Source organism: Ranitomeya imitator, chromosome 2 (assembly GCF_032444005.1).
Source record: "Ranitomeya imitator isolate aRanImi1 chromosome 2, aRanImi1.pri, whole genome shotgun sequence".
NCBI lineage: Eukaryota > Metazoa > Chordata > Amphibia > Anura > Dendrobatidae > Ranitomeya > Ranitomeya imitator.
In genome coordinates, this window is record NC_091283.1 from 96,785,216 (window position 1) to 96,805,927 (window position 20,712).

Sequence of the window (20,712 nt, forward strand, 5' to 3'; positions counted from 1 at the left end):
AAACCAGGACTCTGGGGCGCTGCAGCGGCAAGCCCAGCCCTGCTGCATAGTCAGTCATATGCACCCCATTAGGCCTTGGAACCCACATACTGGATGGGTCCATGAAAATCCACTTCACAATATGCATTTTGTACTCCCGTACTCCTTGGTTTTACACATTGGTAGCCAGGCCAGCCCTGCTCCATAGTCAGTCATATGCACCCCATTATGGCTTGGAAGCCACATACTGGATGGGCCCATGAAAATCCACTTCACAATACGCATTTTGTACTCCTGTACTCCTTTGTTTAACACATTGGCAGGAAGGCGAGCCCTGCTGCATAGTCAGTCATATGCACCCCATTAGGCCTTGGAACCCACATACTGGATGGGCCCATGAAAATCCACTTCACAATATGCATTTTGTACTCCCGTACTCCTTGGTTTTACACATAGCCAGCAAGGCCAGCCCTGCTGCATAGTCAGTCATATGCACCCCATTAGGCCTTGGAACCCACATACTGGATGTGCCCATGAAAATCCACTTCACAATATGCATTATGTACTCCCGTACTCCTTTGTTTTATACATTGGCAGGAAGGTGAGCCTTGCTGCATAGTCATACGCACCCCATTAGGCCTTGGAATCCACATACTGGATGGGCCCATGAAAATCCACTTCACAATATGCATTTTGTACTCCATACCCCTTGGTTTTACACATTGCCAGCAAGACGAGCCCTGCTGCATAGTCAGTCATATGCACCCCATTAGGCCTTGGAACCCACATACTGGATGTGCCCATGAAAATCCACTTCACAATATGCATTTTGTGCTCCTGTACTCCTTGGTTTTACACATTGCCAGCAAGGCCAGCCCTGCTGCATAGTCAGTCATATGCACCCCATCAGGCTTTGAAACCCACATACTGGATGTGCCCATGAAAATCCACTTCACAATATGCATTTTGTACCCCCATACGCCTTGGTTCTACACATTGGTGGCAAGGCCAGCCCTGCTGCATAGTCATATACACCCCATTAGGCCTTGGAACCCACATAGTGGATGTGTCCATGAAAATCCACTTCACAATATGCATTTTGTACTCCTGTACTCCTTTGTTTTACACATTAGCAGGAAGGCGAGCCCTGCTGAATAGTCAGTCATATGCACCCCATTACGGCTTAGAACTAACATACTGGATGGACCCATGAAAATCCACCTGTATTTTTTAATAGTATGATGGTTCCCTCTTTGCAGAATCTATCATATAACGCTGGGAGCGTCACTCTGTCCGAAGCCTTTATAGGTTCAAGTGCCGGCGCAGTCTGGCCCCCACAGAGTGACGCTCTCAGGAGATTGCGGTATGCGTAAACACTGAACGCACACCGCGATCTCCACCGGAGAGTCAGGGACCGCCAGGAGGGTAAGTATATTCACCTTTCCCCGTTCCAGCGCTGCGTGCGGCTCCGTCTCCCGGCTCCTCTGCTGTGACAATTCAGAGGGTGCGATGACGCGCTTAATGCGCGCCGGCGCCGCCCTCTGACTTACCAGTCACAGGCAGAGGAGCCGGAGTGTGTCTTCAAGAAAATGGCGCCGGAAAGCGCGGACTGCGCAGGCGCCGATTCCTGCTGCCGGAATCGGCGCCTGCGCAGTCCGCGCTTTCCGGCGCCATTTTCTTGAAGACACACTCCGGCTCCACTGCAGGTGTGTCTTCAAGAAAATGGCGCCGGAAAGTGCGGACTGCGCAGGCGCCGATTTCTGCTGCCGGAATCGGCGCCTGCGCAGTCCGCGCTTTCCGGCGCCATTTTCTTGAAGACACACTCCGGCTCCACTGCAGGTGTGTCTTCAAGAAAATGGCGCCGGAAAGCGCGGACTGCGCAGGCGCCGATTCCTGCTGCCGGAATCGGCGCATGCGCAGTCCGCGCTTTCCGGCGCCATTTTCTTGAAGACACACCTGCAGTGGAGCCGGACGATAGGTGAGTATGGTATTTTTTTTTTTTATATGGCAGCAGCATACAGGGGCATACACACTGGAGCGTCTTATGGGGGGCATATAATACAATGGTGGCGCAGGATGGGAGCAGCACATGACAGAACGGGGGCAGGATGGCAGCAGCACATGATAGAACGGGGGCAGGATGGCAGCAGCACATGACAGAACGGGCGCAGGATGGCAGCAGCACATGACAGAACGGGCCCAGGATGGCAGCAGCACATGACAGAACGGGCGCAGGATGGCAGCAGCACATGACAGAACGGGCGCAGGATGGCAGCAGCACGTGACAGAACGGGCGCAGGATGGCAGCAGCACGTGACAGAATGGGCGCAGGATGGCAGCAGCACATGACAGAACGGGCGCAGGATGGCAGCAGCACATGACAGAACGGGCGCAGGATGGGAGCAGCACATGACAGAACAGGGGAGCAGGATGGGAGCAGCACATGACAGAACGGGCGCAGGATGGCAGCAGCACATGACAGAACGGGCGCAGGATGGCAGCAGCACATGACAGAACGGGCGCAGGATGGCAGCAGCACATGACAGAACGGGCGCAGGATGGGAGCAGCACATGACAGAACGGGGGCGCAAGATGGGAGCAGCACATGACAGAACGGGCGCAGGATGGGAGCAGCACATGACAGAACTGGCGCAGGATGGCAGCAGCACATGACAGAACGGGCGCAGGATGGGAGCAGCACATGACAGAACGGGCGCAGGATGGCAGCAGCACATGACAGAACGGGCGCAGGATGGGAGCAGCACATGACAGAACGGGGGCGCAGGATGGGAGCAGCACATGACAGAACGGGGACGCAGGATGGGAGCAGCACATGGCAGAACGGGGGTGCAGGATGGGAGCAGCACATGACAGGATGGGAGCAGCAAATGACAGAATGGAGGCGCAGGATGGGAGCAGCACATGACAGGATGGGGATGCAGGATGGAGCAGCACATGACAGAATGGGGACGCAGGATGGAGCAACACATGACAGGATGGGGACGCAGGATGGAGCAGCACATGTCAGGATGGGGATGCATGATGGAGCAGCACATGACAGGATGGGGGCGCAGGATGGGGGCAGCACATGACATGATGGGGACGCAGGATGGAGCAGCACATGACAGGATGGGGACGCAGGATGGAGCAGCACATACCAGGATGGAGACCATATACCAATATAAATGCTCGCCACCCGGGCGTAGAACGGGTTCAATAGCTAGTTATTTATAGGAGAATTTGGCAATTGTGTTTGCAAATGTTTTTAACATTAAGTTTCAGATACGGCTTTAAAAAAAGGCTAATCCTTGCAATACAAAGCAATTTCATTGCAAACTACAAAATTCAAGGAATATGAAGATTGAATAGTGTGAGTGCGTACATTTTTGTATATGTTAACAATAACATACAAAGGTTAACCCCTTTACCCCAAGGGTGGTTTGCACGTTAATGACCGGGCCAATTTTTACAATTCTGACCACTGCCCGTTTATGAGGTTATAACTCTATAACGCTTCAACGGATTCTGGTGATTCTGACAGCGTTTTCTCGCGACATATTACCCTTCATGATAGTGGTAAAATTTCTTTGATACTACCTGTTTTTACTTGTGAAAAAAATGGAAATTTGGCGGAAATTTTGAAAATTTCACAATTTTCCAACTTTGAATTTTTATTCCCTTAAATCACAGAGATATTTCACACAAAATACTTAATAAGTAACATTTCCCACATGTCTACTTTACATCAGCACAATTTTGTAACCAACATTTTTTTTGTTAGGGAGTTATAAGGGTTAAAAGTTGACCATCAATTTCTCATTTTTACAACACCATTTTTTTTAAGGACCACAAAACATTTTAAGTCACTTTGAGGATGTCTATATGATAGAAAATACCCAAGTGTGACACCATTCTAAAAACTCCACATCTCAAGGTAAGAGAAGAAAATGTCCAGCTTCACCAAATCCGTGAAAAAAGTTTTCTTTATTCACAAACGTAAACATGGAGGATACAAACTTTAGCACAAACCATATGGGTAAGAATCTCAATGCGTTTCTGGAGACTAAAGGTACCTTCACACATAACGATATCGTTAACGATATCGTTGCTTTTTGTGACGTAGCAACGATATCGTTAAGGAAATCGTTATGTGTGACAGCGACCAACGATCAGGCCCCTGCTGGGAGATCGTTGGTCGCTGAACAAAGTCCAGAACTTTATTTCATCGCTGGATCTCCCGTGGACATTGCTGGATCGGCGTGTGTGACACTGATCCAGCGATGTCTTCACTGGTAACCAGGGTAAACATCGGGTAACTAAGCGCAGGGCCGCACTTAGTAACCCGATGTTTACCCTGGTTACCAGCGTAAAAGTAAAAAAAAACAAACACTACATACTTACCTACCGCTGTCTGTCCCCGGCGCTGTGCTCTGCACTCCTCCTGTACTGGCTGTGAGCGTCGGTCAGCCGGAAAGCAGAGCAGTGACGTCACCGCTCTGCTTTCTGGCCGCTGTGCTCACAGCCAGTACAGGAGGAGTGCAGAGAAGCACAGCGCCTGGGACAGACAGCGGTAGGTAAGTATGTAGTGTTTGTTTTTTTTTACTTTTACGCTGGTAACCAGGGTAAACATCGGGTTACTAAGCGTGGCCCTGCGCTTAGTAACCCGATGTTTACCCTGGTTACCCGGGGACTTCGGGATCGTTGGTCGCTGGAGAGCTGTCTGTGTGATAGCTCTCCAGCGACCAAACAGCGACGCTGCAGCGATCCGGATCGTTGTCGGTATCGCTGCAGCGTCGCTTAATGTGAAGGGGCCTTAAGCTCCCTTAATCATGTTGTCATGATTAAGGGAACTTAGTCTCCAGAAACGCATTGAGATTCTTACCCATATGGTTTGTGCTGTAGTTTGCATCCTCCATGTTTAAGTTTGTGAATAAAGAAAACTTTTTTTCACAGATTCGGTGAAGCTGGACATTTTCTTCTCTTGGTTTCTACACGCCTGGACACGGCGGGTCTGTGCTCCCGAAACTCAGCTTGTGCATCACGGGTGAGCTAGTTTATATTCCACATCTCAAGGTACTCAAAACCACATTCAAGAAGTTTATTAACCCTTCAGGTATTTCACAGGAATTTTTGGAATGTTTAAAAAAAATGAACATTTCACTTTTTTTAACAAAAAATGTATTTCAGCTCCAATCTGTTTTATTTTACCAAGGGTAACATGAGATATTGGACCCCAAAAGCAGTTGTCTAATTTGTCCTGAGTACGCTGGTACCCTATATGTGGGGGTAAATCACTGTTTGGGTGCATGGCAGAGCTCGGAATAGAAGGAGCGCAATTTGACTTTTCAATGCAAAATTGACTGGAATTGAGATGGGACGCCATGTTGCATTTGGAGAGACCCTGATGTGCCTAAACATTGAAACCCCCCACAAGTGGCACTATTTTGGAAAGTAGACCCCCTAACAAACTTATTTAGATGTGTGATGAGCACTTTGACCTACCAAGCACTTCACAGAAGTTTATAATGTAGAGCCATAAAAATAAAAAATCATATTTTTTCACAAAAATGATCTTTTTGCTCCCATTTCTTTTACTTTCTCAAGGGTAACAGAAGAAACTGAATACAAAAAGTTGTTATGCAATTTGTCCTGAGTACGTTGATGCCCCATATGTGGGAGTAAACTACATTTGGGCGTATGGCAGAGCTCAGAAGGGAAGGAGCGCCATTCGACTTTTTAATGCAAAATAGACTGGAATTGAGATGGGACGCCATGTCGCGTTTAGAGAGCCCCTGATGTGCCTAAACATTGAAACCCTTCCACAAGTGACACCATTTTGGAAAGAAGACCCCCTAAGGAACTTATATAGATGTGTTATGAAAACTTTGAACCTCCAAGTGTTTCACTACAGTTTATAATGCAGAGCCATGAAAATAAAAATTCTTTTTTTTCCACATAAATTATTTTTTAGCCCCCAGTTTTGTATTTTCCCAAGGGTAACAGGAGAAATTAGACCCCAAAAGTTGTTGTCCAATTTGTCCTGAGTACGCTGATACCCTATATGTGGGGGGACCCACCGTTTGGGTGCATGGCAGAGCTCGGAAGGGAAGGCGTGCTGTTTGGAATGCAGACTTAGATGGATTGGTCTGCAGGTGTCACGTTGAATTTGCAGAGCCCCTGATGTAGCTAAACAGTAGAAACCCTCCACAAGTGACCCCATATTGGAAAATAGACCCCCAAGGAACTTATCTATATGTGTTGTGAGAACTTTGAACCCCCAAGTGTTTTACTACAGTTTGTAACACAGAGCCATGAAAATTGTTGTCAAATTTGTCCTGAGTACGCTGATACCCCATATGTTGTGGTAAATCCCTGTTTGGGCGCACGGGAGAGCTCGGAAGGGAAGGAGCACTGTTTTATTTTTTCAACACAGAATTGGCTGGAATTGAGATTGGACACCATGTTGCATTTGGAGAGCCCCTGATCTGCCTAAACAGTGGAAACCCCCAATTGTAACTGAAACCCTAACCCAAACACACCCCTAACCCTAATCCCAACCATAACCCTAACCACACCCCTAACCCTAATCCCAACCCTAATCCCAACCGTAAATATAATCCAAACAATAACTTTAGCCCCAACCCTAACCCTAACTTTAGCCCCAACCCTAAACCTAACTTTAGCCCCAACCCCAACTTTAGCCCCAACCCTAACTTTAGCCCCAACCCTAAACCTAACTTTAGCTCCAACCCTAACCCTAACTTTACCCCCAACCCTAACCCTAACCTTAGCCCCAACCCTAAACCTAATGAGAATATGGAAATAAATACGTTTTTGTAAAATTTTATTATTTTTCCCTAACTAAGGGGGTGATGAAGGGGGGTTTTGATTTACTTTTATAGCATTTTTTGGCGGATTTTTATGATTGGCAGCCGTCACACAGTAAAAGACGCTTTTTATTGCAAAAAATAGTTTTTGTGTCTCCACATTTTGAGAGCTATAATTTTTCCATATTTTGGTTCGCAGAGTCATGTGAGGTCTTGTGTTTTGCGGGATGAGTTGACGCTTTTATTGGTACCATATTCGGGCACGTGACATTTTTTGATCGCTTTTATTCCGATTTTTGTGAGGTAGAATGAACAAAAACCAGCTATTCATGAATTTCTTTTGGGGGGAGCTTATACCGTTCTTTGTTTTGTAAAATTGATAAAGCAGTTTTATTATTCGGGTCAGTACGATTACAGTGATACCTCATTTATATCTTTTTTTATGTTTTGGCGCTTTTATACGATAAAAACTATTTTATATATAAAATAATTATTTTTGCATCGCTTTATTCTGAGGACTATAACTTTTTCCATTTTTTGTTGATGATGCTGAATGGTGGCTCGTGTTTTGCGGCACAAGATAACGTTTTCAGTGGTACGATGGTTATTTACATCCGTCTTTATCATCGCTTGTTATTCCACTTTTTGTTTGGCGGTATGATAATGAAGCGTCATTTTTTGCATCTTTTTTTACGGTGATCACTGAAGGGGTTAACTAGGGGGACAGTTTTATAGGTCAGGTCGCTTTTATTGTTTTTTTATTTAGATAAAGAAATGTATTTATTTGAACAATATTTTTTTTTCTTTATTTAGCAATTTTTTTTTTTTTTACACATGTAAATATTTGTTTTTTTTACTTTTTTACATTGCCCCAGGGGGACATCACTATATATTATCAGATCGCTGATCTGACACTTTGCAATGCACAGTGTCAGATCAGCGATCTGACAGGCACAGCAGGGAGGCTTCCCAGTGCCTGCTCTGAGCAGGCGCTTGGAAGCCACCTCCCTGCAGGACCCGGAAGGCCATTTTGGATCCCGGTCTGCAGGAAGGAGGAGGTTGCTCCGAGGGTCTCAGTGAGGCACGCAGGGAGCCCCCTCCCTGCATGATGCTTCCCTATGCCGCTGGAACGCTGCGATCATGTTTGATCGCAGTGTGCCGGGGGTTAATGTGCCAGAAGCGGTCTGTGACTGCTCCTGGCACATAGTGCCAGATATCAGCTGCGATAGTCAGCTGACACCCAGCCCCAATCGGCCGCGCTCCCCCGTGAGCGCGGCTTATCGGTGATGACGTACTATCCCATCGGTGGTCATATGGGCCCATACCACCTTGATGGGATAGTACGTACGATCTCAGAAAGGGGTTAATAAGTACATATAAGGATAACATAAATATACTGATTACATATATATGAAGATTAACTTCATACAGTCTACTTAGATCATCACCAAGAGGCTTTTAAATATCATCCATCTGGAATATCCGAGAAGCAACACCAAGACAGAGAACCCCTGGGAGATTACCTACACTGCATGGGCGTCCCCCATTATGAAGGTATCAGCACTCTGTACATGTACAGGTACCCTAGTTTTGGCATCTGTCTTAGTCATGTTTCTCTGGTTTTATGTAGTGATTTACACTATGTAGTAACTTTAGTTTCACCCAGACCTTTAAGTGGCCACTTTTCAAGTTTGGATGAAACTGAGATATCATGGACTCATCAGACAAGTGGCCATAAACCCCTAGAAAATAAAAGTCACAAGGATTTAGATCAAACCACCACAGGCAGAGTTTCAGTAAACCTTAATGTTTTACAATGACAAACAGCAAATATATAGAGGCTTCAAACTGTTTGTGAAGTGAGTAAACAAAGATTTATCAAGATTGTGTCACTATGAGCATTGTCTGTCACATCTGTAAATGTTTTACAAGACATGCAGCTATGTGATTGTCTGAATGCATTCGGTTTACAGTATTTCAATCTTGTTTACAAATCGCCATTTGTATAATCGCCATTTGTACATTTGAGGCAGCCAAAGTTATGGCTCTCAAGGAGAGAAACTAATATTGTGGACAAGGCTACTGAGCCAAACTAACAGCATTGCTTTATCAAATTTATATGAAGTGTATTGTGTCCAAATTGAGCAACCAGGCAACACAAAAAAGAGCTTTTCAAGTGAGCTCTTTAAGGTACACAAATGTGAAGTGTTTGCCATCAATATGTGGTTTCACCAATGTGGGGTACCTTTTTTAAAAATATACTATTGCCATCACAGCCCCCCTTGCCCAAACTTCATGGGCCTATAACAGTACAAAGCATGTTCACCCAGGTCATGTCGTCGGAGATAAGGAAGAGACATTTCAAGCGACAGAGTTAAGAATTAGGGCCAATGTAGTGGTATGGGTCTCTGAGACTTGTAATGCAGTGCATCATCTGCCAAACAATTCCCCAATGGGAGTACCTTTTTTAAAAATACACTAGTGCCATCGCATGCCCTAGCCCAAACTTCAACGGCCTATAACATTACTGAGCACATTCACCCTGGTGATCTAGTGGCAGGTACATTTTAGATTGCAGGAGACCGAGTTAAGAAGTCAGCCTAATGGAATGTCATGCCCAATTCCCCAATGTGGGGTCCATTTTAAAAAAAATAAAAGAGTGCCATCACAGCCCCCTTGCCCAAAATTCACTGGCCTATAACAGTACAGAGCACGTGCACCCTGGTGATCTACTGGCAGGTACAGGACAGATTGCAAGAGACAGAGTTAAGAAGTACGCCCAATGTAATGTCATGCCCAATTCCCCAATGTAAAATCCTTTTATTTTTTAAATAAAAGAGTGCCATCACAGCCCCCTTGGCCAACATGAACCATGCAGAGCACGTTCACCCTGGCGATCTACTGGCAGGTACAGGACAGATTGCAGGAGACAGAGTTAAGAAGTAGGCCCAATGTAATGTCATGCCCAATTCCCCAATGTGTTGTCCTTTTTTTAAAAAATAAAAGCGTGCCATCACAGCACCCTTGGCCAAAATGCACCGTACAGACCATGTTCACCCTGGTTATATAGTGGTACTGGATGAGGAGGATGAGGATAAGGAGGAGGATAAGAACAAACAGACAAAATCTGGAATCGTATACCCATGTGTGGTTGTGAAGAGGTGCATGAGAATATACCTCCCGAAAAGAAAGAATGTATTTGAGGCTATGTTTCGCTGTTTTCACTTGGTGATGTACAGAAGTCTTTCCCAATCCAGGCCTTGTTCATTTTTATAAGAGTCAGCCTGTCAGCATTTTCAGTTGACAGGCGGATGCGCCTACCTGTTATAATTCTGCCAGTGGCAATAAAAAAACCCTCTCTGACAGAACGCTAATAGCAGGGCAGGCCAGGACTTCCAAGGTGTAGAGAGCCAATTCATGCCACGTGTCCAGCTTGGATACTCAATAATTCAAAGGCACAGAGTAATCACGGAGGATGTTTGTATGATCTGCAAGGTACTCTCTCACCATCTTCCCAAACATTGCAGTTCTTGTGACAGCACCCCTTGTCTCTGTGCCGCCATGATGGGAGGGTCTGAGAAAACTGTCCTAGAACTTGGCCATTGTTCCCCTGCCTGAGCTGGATTGTACTTCTGCCTCTCTCGCTTGGAGTCCTTGGTTGTACAACAAACTCTGATGTCTGCTGCCAGCGTTCTCACATGGGAATTTTCTAAGTAATTCCGCTACAAGGGCCCTAAGGTACTGCAACATTTTAGTACACCTCTCAGCCTCTGGCAGAAGAGATTGAAAGTTCTCCTTTTAGTGTGGATCTAGAGGTGTCATCAACCAGTAATGAGTGTCACCCAAAATTTTGATAATTCGAGGGTCACGTGAAATGCAGCGCAACATAAAGTCAGCCATGCATGCAAGACTGCTAACAGGCAAGACTTCTGTGTCATCACCAACAGGACGACTGACCATGCTGTCCTCCTCCTCCTCATCCTCCTCCTCCCTTTCCTTCAGCCTACTGAACAGAAGCTAATACAGATGTGTTTGTAGTACCGTCTATAGTGCATGAAAGTAGCTCCTGTTCTTCCTCCTTGTCATTGCCTATCAATCCAAGTTGAGAAGACATGAAGCTGGGCTGAGTGTAATCCCCTGTATGTTTCTTTGCTCCATGTCCTTGTGCTCCGCTTGCAATACATCCTCTTTGATTGTGAGCAGAGAGTTTTTCAGAATGCTGAGAAGCCGGATGGTGATGCTAATTATGGCATCATCGCCGCTCACCATCTTGGTGCAGTCCTCAAAGTTTTGGAGGATGTTAAGTATGTCTGACATCCATGTCCACTCCTGAGGCCTTATGTGTGGAGACTGACCTGAAATTCGACGGCCTTGTTGATGTTGGTAGTCAACAACGGTCCTCTTCGGCTCACAAATCCTTTCCAACATATGCAGCGTAGAATTCCAGCGCGTGGGGACATCCCACAACAGTCGGTGAGCTGGAAGCTGAAAATGCTGCTGAAGCACGGCAAGGGCGGCTGAAGCTGTTGCTGACTTTAAAATGGGCAGACAGACAGTGTACTTTCATGAGCAGATCTGGCAGCTTCGGGTAGGTTTTCCGAAAACATCGAATCACGAGGTTAAGCACATGGGCCAAGCAAGGTACGTGTGTGAGCTCACCTTACCTCTGAGCCACCACCAGGTTACGGCCATTGTCACACACGACCATGCCTGGCTGTAGGTTCAGCGGTGTCATCCAAACATCTGACTGCTCTTTCAGCACTGTCCACAACTCTTCTGCATTGTGTGGTGTGTCACCTATGCAGATTAGCTTCAGCACAGCCTGTTGCCACTTGGCTGGGGCAGTGCTGCAGTGCTTCCAGCTTCTGACTGTTGTGTTGATTTCAGAGATGGAGGATGAAGAAGAGAAGGAGGAGATGCAGGAGCTGTAGACTGTTGGGGCAACTCTGATTGACATAGGGCCAGCAATCCTTGGCGTAGGGAGGATGTGTTCCATCCCAAGGTCTGACTGGGTCCCGGCTTCCACTATGTTAACCCACTGTGCCATCATTGAAATGTACTGTCCCTGCCCACAAGAACTTGTACACGTGTCCATGGTTAGGTGGACTTTCCCGATAATAGCATTGTTGAGGGCATGGGTAATATTGTGGGACACATGCTGGTGTAATGCCGGTATGGCACACCGGGAGAAATAATGGCGACTGGGGACCGAGTACCTTGGGACGGCCGCCGCTATCAGGTTGCGGAAATCTTCCGTCTCAACAAGCTTAAAAGGCAGCATTTCTAGAGCAAGCAGAAGAGAAATATTAGAATTTAGGACTGTAGCTTGCGGGGCGTTGGCTGGGTATTTCCGCTTGCATTCCAAAGACTAGGTTATAGACAACTGAACACTGTGCTGGGACAAGGACGTGGACGCGCTTGCTGATGGTGCTGCTTGACTGTGGGCCACAACAGGTGCAGGGCTAGAGGCATCTTCACATGCACGGTGTACTGGGGATTGGCTTCTACGCAAAACAGTGGAAGAAGCATTGGTGTGACCAGCAGGCAGTGGTCCTGGAGCCTGGGATTCGGCCCATAAAGTTGGGTGCTTTGCTTGAATGTGTCTGATCATGCTGGGGGTGGTCAGGCTGGTTGTTTTGCTACCCCTGCTGATGCGGGCATGGCAGGTGCTGAAAATGGCCTGTTTGGGGTTACCAGCAGAGTCTTTAAAAAATAGCCAGACTCAGGAAGATCTCACAGGTGGAATGGCAACTTCACTCATGTTGGTGGTACGGGGAACGGATGCACGCCTTCTGTCTGTGGCCACCACACTGCTTCTTTCTGCCTTTTGGGGGAAATATGCCTCCTTCCCCATTTTTGCTGCTGTCCTCACTATGCATGTCCTCCTGCCAGGTTGGGTCAGTCACTATGCCATTCGCCACCTCATCTTCCACATCCGCATCCTGCTCCTCCTCCTGACTTTCTGACAATTGTGTCTCATCATCGTCCACCTCTTGTGACACTTTTTCACCATCACCTTCGTGTGACCGGGGCAGGTCAAAGCTTTGGGCAGCTCTACATGCGATCTCATCTTTCCCCACTTCAAATTGACTGGCAGAGATTTTTGAATCTTGAAATGGAAAACTGAACAGCTCTTCAGAGTGTCCAAGTGTGGGATCAGTTGTCTCAGGGATCTCGGCATGGTGGCAGGAAGGAGGATCAGGGTGAGGAATATCCGGGCCACACTCACGGCTACTCAGACTTGACCATGTGGAAGACAAGGTGGTGGTGGTGGCTAAGTTACTGGAAGCATTATCCGCTATCCAACCAACAACCATTTCAAACTGCTCTGGCTTCAATAGTGGTGTGCTGTGGTCCCCTAGAAACTGGGACAGGAAGGTCGAGCGAGAAGATGTGGGTCTTTGTTGTTGCCCTCTTTCACCTTGCCCACTGCCTCGTCCTCTGGATGCATGTCCACTTTCCCATCCCTTGCCCCTTGCCTTAACCATTTTAAATGGACTACTGCACTATTTCAAATGCTCAACACAAATGTCTTTATTAGTAGCGAAATAATATGTGATCAGTATGCCTGCAAATCTACGATTTTTCAAACCCAAACACCAGGCAGGCCTCAGCCTGGCCTAACAGACTGTATTCAATTTTTTTTTTTTAAGTTAATTTATGCGAAATAGTGCTGTATTGAATTTGAGTATCACACAGCCAAAAAATAAGTACACCAGCCTCCATTGCCCAAACTTGAAGCACAGAGATATATGACGGCTGTAATGGAAATACCACACTGGCAATTCTGTGGCCTTTCAATTTTTTTTATGGGAAATAGTGCTGTATAGAATTTGAGTATCAGACAGACAAAAAATAAGTACACCGGCCTCCAATGACCAAATTTGGAGCATGCAGATGTATGAGGCCTTTTTCTGTGAATTTAAAACACCAAAAAAAAAAAAAGTGGCACAAGGGTAACACACACAACTATGCTACGTATGCCTATAACTTTTCAACAGGTCTCAGTCTGATAGAACAGACTGTATATTTTTTTTTGGGGGGGGGGAATTTTTTGAAAAAAAATATAGGTTTATGGACAGCAAATAAGCTGTAGCAGCAGCAGGCAGTTATGGAGCTTTGGGAAGGATGCAGTGGGACCAATGGATGCACATACAGTGCCTGCAGGCCTTGCGCTGATGTGGATATGCTGTGCCCTGCCTACCTAGCGCTGCAATATAGTGACCCATGAATTAGCCTTAAAAAGGACTTTTGGTTTCTGAGGAGTTGTGGATGTAAGAGTTGCAGACCTATACTAACTCTAAAACCACGATTCTGACCCTATCTCAGCAGCAGCTCTCCCTACTCTCGCTGAAACAGGAACAGAATGCGGCGAGCAGGGTGGCGCTGGGTCTCTTATACTCGGGATGATGCTGTATGGCCCAGCCAATCACTGCAAGACCACAACAAAGATGGCTGCGGCGTTTCATGGCCTGGACTGTGATTGGGTCTCTAAAGTTCTCCAAAACTGCTGGGTGGAGACTGCAGTTACCGCCGAATAATACTGGAAATGCTCGCTGCTCGCCGAGTACGCCGAGCATAGCGATACTCGGGCGAGTAACGAGTAGTGGCGAGCACGTTCGCTCATCACTAGTAATAAATCATCCATGGAAGTCAGTTTTGATTTCCCAAAGAGAAGTTCCATACTAAAGAGGTATTCTTTCCTAGAAATGTTTCTAATTCTAATTATTCAGAATATATCTGTAACACAGTGGCATATGGAGAACATAATACAGGACCATAAAGTCTATGTGTGCCACCATGCAGTTTCTGTGCACACTGCTCTGAATTTGGGTCTGAAAGTGCATTGGGGCACGATGATGCATTTACAGCTCCTCAGTCTCTACTGTATTTCATACCTAGCAGCGCCCGCTCCTGGCTGATTGATAGACATTTGCTCTGGTACATGGTCACTGACCTGGAAAACAACTAGAGGAGGATGCTAATAGATACAAAATACAGTGTTAGGGTATGTGCACACGTTGCGGATTTGCCTGTGGAATTTTCTGCACGCATTCTTCCTCTCTTGGCAGAAAACGCAGTTGAAAATCTGCTCTGATATTATGTGTTTTTGATGCGGACTTGATGCGGATTTTCATGTGAATTTTTATGCGTTTTTGTAAGCTAAAAAAATATATTATTTAACAAAAAAAAAAAGAATTGTGATGTTATTTCTTTGTCCAACCTCTTCTTTTATATAATCCATTGAATACCATAATATCATCACACACCATGTTCAAATATAAAGTTTACACACAAGAAACAAAGATAAGTGAATAGCTATACAGTATATAGATATTTATATCTATAGATAGATAGATATATCTGTAGATAGATAGATAATGCCAAGCCCGATGTTTAGTAATGAACATAATAATATGGTACATAAAGAGTTAAATAAAGACACACACACAAAATCTGCATTAGGCCGGGGTCACACTTGCGAGAAACTCACACGAGTCTCGCACCTCAGTACCCAGCACTGCCACCGGCATTCGGACAGGAGCGTTCAGCTGCATAGAAATACATGCAGCCGCACACTCCGGTCCCGAGTGCTGGCGGCAGTGTCGGGTATTGAGGTGCGAGACTCATGTAAGTTTCTCGCAAGTGTTACCCCAGCCTTAAAAGCAATATTTGTTTAATTTAAAAAAAAGAAAAAAAATTGCGTGGGCTCCTGTGCAATTTTCAAAACCAGAACAGGGAAAGCCGGTGACTGGGGGCAAATGTTTAAAGCCTGTAAAGGGAGTAACACCCATGGAACTTCCCAGACTTAGCCCCCATAGCGGGGGCAAGTGGGGTAATAGTTGTGGGGTTGTTGTCACCTTTGTATTGTAAGGTGACATCAAGCCCATGGCTTAGTATTGGAGAGGTGTCAAAAAGACACCTCTCCATTACTAATCCTATAGTTGCTACATGTTAAATAAAGACACTGCCAAAATAAAGTCTTGTAATGACATAAAACACCACAAGTTTTCCACCTTTATTATACGCCTAATTCCTGCGACACCCTCGTTCTCTTACAAAAAATAAAATAATAAACCAACTCAAATACTCCCTGTTCCGATGTAATCCATTTAATAATGACTTTCCCATGACGATATCCGGTGTAGAGCTGTCACATCAGGGGATTTGACCGCAATACAGGGGCCTCCGATGACACAGTGACCGGAGATAATACTCCCACAGTCTAGTTCATTGGAGTTCGTGCTCTCACTTTACGGCACTACCGCTGCGTGAGAATTTTTCACGTAGCGGTGCCACAAGTGACAGCATGAACTCCGGTGGTCTCTAAGCGGTGGAGTGATACAGTGAGCGAGGAAACCTCCTGTCACTGTATTACCAGAGTCCCTGTAGAGCGGTCGCATCTCCTGATGTGACAGCTCTACAAGGGAGATCGTCATGGGACACTCGTTATTAAATGGATTACATCAAAAAAGGGAGTATACTGTTGGTTTATTATTTTATTTTTTGCAGACGAAAACACTTACTACATTCAGCAACAGGGGACCGCGATGGGTTCAAGCGTCGCACCCGCGTACGCAAATGCGTTCATGAATTAGTTTGAAGAGAGTTTAATCTACACGGATGATCTATTTAAACAACACATAAGCTGTTACCATCGCTATATTGATGAAATTTTCTTCATCTGGGCGGGACCCACTGATTTATTACAAACATTTCATCAGTCTCTTAACTCTATATATCCTGACCTCCAATTCACCATCCACTATAACTTGAACCAGATCTCCTTTCTAGGTACTCTTGTATACAAAAATAATTAGGGCCACCTTTCTACTGACCTATTTTCCAAACTGACAGACTGTAACAGTCTCTTACATTATTCAAGAAGACACCTTAAAGCCACAAGTAAGTTTTCCTCGCTCTCAATTTACCAGAGTAGCCAAGATCGTCTCGAACCCTGACTTATTGCCTATACGTCTGGAAGACATGTCCAAGAAATTTAAGAAAAGGAATTACCCTCAACATCTTCTTCACCATTAAAAATCACGGGCGCTTCACCCTCAATCACCATATCCACAACAAACCAACAGGGACAGGGTACCATTTGTCCACACTTATCACCCCTTCATGCCTAAAATAGAATTCGTCATCAGAAAACACTGGCCTCTATTAGCAAGAGCCTACCCCAATATTGCAAGCTTTTCACTACCAGCTCTCATGTGCAACAGGAGAGCCCCCAATATCAAGGACAAACTGGTCCGGGCAGACATTGGCATCCCATGTCCAACTACCAGCCAAAGTATACTGATGACACACCGCAATGGAACCTTTCCTTGTCTCAACTGTGCCTCTTGTTCCAACATTATCAAGTCCGATAGTGTCACACACCCTAGAACGGGCAAATCATATCCCATGAGTGGCTATTACATATGTGACTCGAACTTCGTAATATATATCATAAAGTGTCCGTGCGGCCTCCTATATGTAGGGGAGACAACACAACATGTCAAGGACTGCATAGCGAGCCACAAATCTACCATATGCTGTGGGAAAACATGGTTACTAGTGTTGAGCGATACCGTCCCATACTTGAAAGTATCGGTATCGGATAGTATCGGCCGATACCCGAAAAATATCGGATATCGCCGATACCGATATCCGATACCAATACAAGTCAATGGGACATCAAGTATCGGAAGGTATTCTCATGGTTCCCAGGGTCTGAAGGAGAGGAAACTCTCCTTCAGGCCCTGGGATCCATAGGGATGTGTAAAATAAAGAATTAAAATAAAAAATATTGATATATTTACCTCTCCGGCGGCCCCTGAACTCAGCGCGGGTAACCGGCAGGTTTCTTTGTTCAAAATCAGCGCTTTTAGGACCTGAGAATCACGTCCCGGCTTCTGATTGGTCGCGGGCCGCCCATGTGACCGCCACGCGACCAATCACAAGCCGCTACGTCTTTGAAAGCCATTAACGCGCTCATTTTTAAAAATGAGCGCGTTAATAGCTTGCGGTGACGTCGCGGCTTGTGATTGGTCGCGTTGCCGCGACCAATCACAAGCCGCTACGTCTTTGAAAGTCATTAACGCGCTCATTTTTAAAAAATGAGCGCGTTAAGGACCTGCGAATGACGTCGCGGCTTGTGATTGGTCGCGTGGCGGTCACATGGGCGGCCCGCGACCAATCAGAAGCCGGGACGTGATTCTCAGGTCCTAAAAGCGCTGATTTTGAACAACGAAGCCTGCCGGTTACCCGCGCTGAGTCCAGGGGCCGCCGGAGAGGTAAATATATCAATATTTTTTATTTTAATTCTTTATTTTACACATCTCTATGTATCCGATACCGATACCCGATACCACAAAAGTATCGGATCTCGGTATCGGAATTCCGATACCGCAAGTATCGGCCGATACCCGATACTTGCGGTATCGGAATGCTCAACACTAATGGTTACCCATCCCAGAGCATTTTGTTAAATTCAGACATACAGTCGCACAATTGAAATATCAAGTGATCGAACAAGTACCCAGTTTGAGGAGGGGCGGCAATCATATCAAACAACTCAAACTGAGAGAAACATTTTGGATCCGCAAGTTGGAGACCCTAACCCCTAAGGGACTTAATAGAGAAATAGATTGGTAGATTGGCTACTATAATGTTCCACTAACCTTGTATTTTACTTTCCAGACATGTTGACCCTACATTCAATTAGGTGAGTTTCTAACTGTTTTCTTCCACTACTCCCATTTTACTAATGCTTAGTCCTTCTGTTTCTATGATTACCCTCTCATCTACTATCTAACTTAACTTTTACAACACGTAATATAACATTTGGATTAGGACCATAATCCATTTTTGCCATTTTCTCTATCATACTCCTCTACAATCTAAACCACAGGGATTCCACCTTACAGTCCCCAGCTTAACAGCTTACCAGCTTAAACTCGTCGTCTCTCCACATTCTAGCACAGCACGCCAAGCAGGGCGCGGGAGCGCTGCTTATCCAGGAGACACAGGATACTACAGGTACTTGAGCCACCTCCTTTGGGACATTACACTGCATCACCACTGATTATCAGACATCCCTATAACATATGGATATATATCCACAGGCCTACCACTGATGTGACGGCCATCCTTTCAAACACTTACCATTTACCAGGGATCCTGCCAGGGACACGGATGCCCCCTCTTCTTTCCACGTTAAGGTAATTAAGTTTCTCATAACAGTACCAGTCACATGGCGGCTCCACAACTGGAGTGTTACTTATGTCTTTTGCTTTGCAACTTTGTACATTATGCCCTCCTATCATGGTAATATACATCCCGGAACACTACTAGACTTAAAGATATGGGTTACCTCTAGATGCCCCATATACTATGTCTATATATATACCTTATATAATGCTGCTATTTTTATCATTTATCACAGTAACAGAATATGCACTAAGGAGATTGTCCTTTTTTCCTCTACTTTTGCCACTTTTACATATCTATTCGGAAACCAAGGTAATCAGCTTATGTTGCACCTATTATTACCTACATTACCTATGCTATACTACCTTATCTTGAATAACGGTACACCTTAGAGAAAGCAATATTGCTTCTAACTAGTAGTCTCTACCATCTCTGGCTGCTTGTTTTTATACTCTTTGTTCTTATTGGTTGTATACAGTTACTGGTTGTATACAGTTACAAAAGAAATATGTCAGAGGTAGGTGGGAAATCATTGCCTCTTGGCAGAGTCACCAAATACGACCCTCACATGTGCGTCAAGATGATTCATCAGCAGCATATGAAGCTACTTTGTTTTGAATCATACGTCCTTTCATATATTGCATCAAGCCCAGTGACAATATTAACCATTAGCACAGCCTTACCTACTGTATTCTCCTGCTCTATGGTGTATACTTGAATTAGTAGACTCAAAAGGTACCTGTAGATATAGCCTGGTAAATTAAGCTATGTTCCCATCTCTGCACATTAATCTTCCCAAGGTACTGCTACCAACACCATGGACATATTGGGTTTCATATAAAGATTTATTGACGATGAAAGGACAAATTAAGTCTGCTGTAAAAACATATGAAACAGTTCTTTGCTTTGATCACAGCCACATATCACCCAGTGTCAGATGCTCTCCTGGTAAATTGTAATGGTAATAGAGCAGCAGCATAAAAGCCATGTTTTGTGGTCATTCATCTACATTTACATCCCATAATACCTCTGATTTATGGCAATATGGCCAGTGGGTATTCAATGTTAGGTCATGTAATTTTAACACTCTTCTAGAAATCTATTGGAAAGGAAAAGTATAGCATAAGCTGCGAATTGCATTATAATGGATTACAAAGTAGCTATAAAGCAACCTGCTACTGCAACAAATGAGTGGGCCGATCCTTGAATAAATGTTACTGCAATGTCGTGGGACATGTCCTGAGGCACATGCACAGTAATGGTGCTCCTACTGAAGAACCTTAATGTACACACCTACGACGAGCCCCCTTTCATTTCTCCCACAGAGTATGATGCCCCTCACATGCAATAGAATTCCTCCACACTATTTGCCCCCAGAATACACCTCACATGCTCAAGAAATGACCTCACACTGTCCCTAGTAAAGTAAATGCCCTAACAATGCCCCAACAAACTATGATAATGCCACAGAGCTCTAACTACAGTATAATTCCCCATCAGTCCCCCCCACATATTGTAATGCTGCCATGGTTTCTTCAACACAGTATGATGTCTTCCCAGTGCCCGTAACACTGTATAATTTCCCCAATAGCCACCCATCCAGTATGATGCCATAACAGGGCCACCCATACAGTATGATGTCCCCACAATGCTTGCACAACATTTCAACACAGTATGGTGACCATACAGTGTAATCCATATGTAA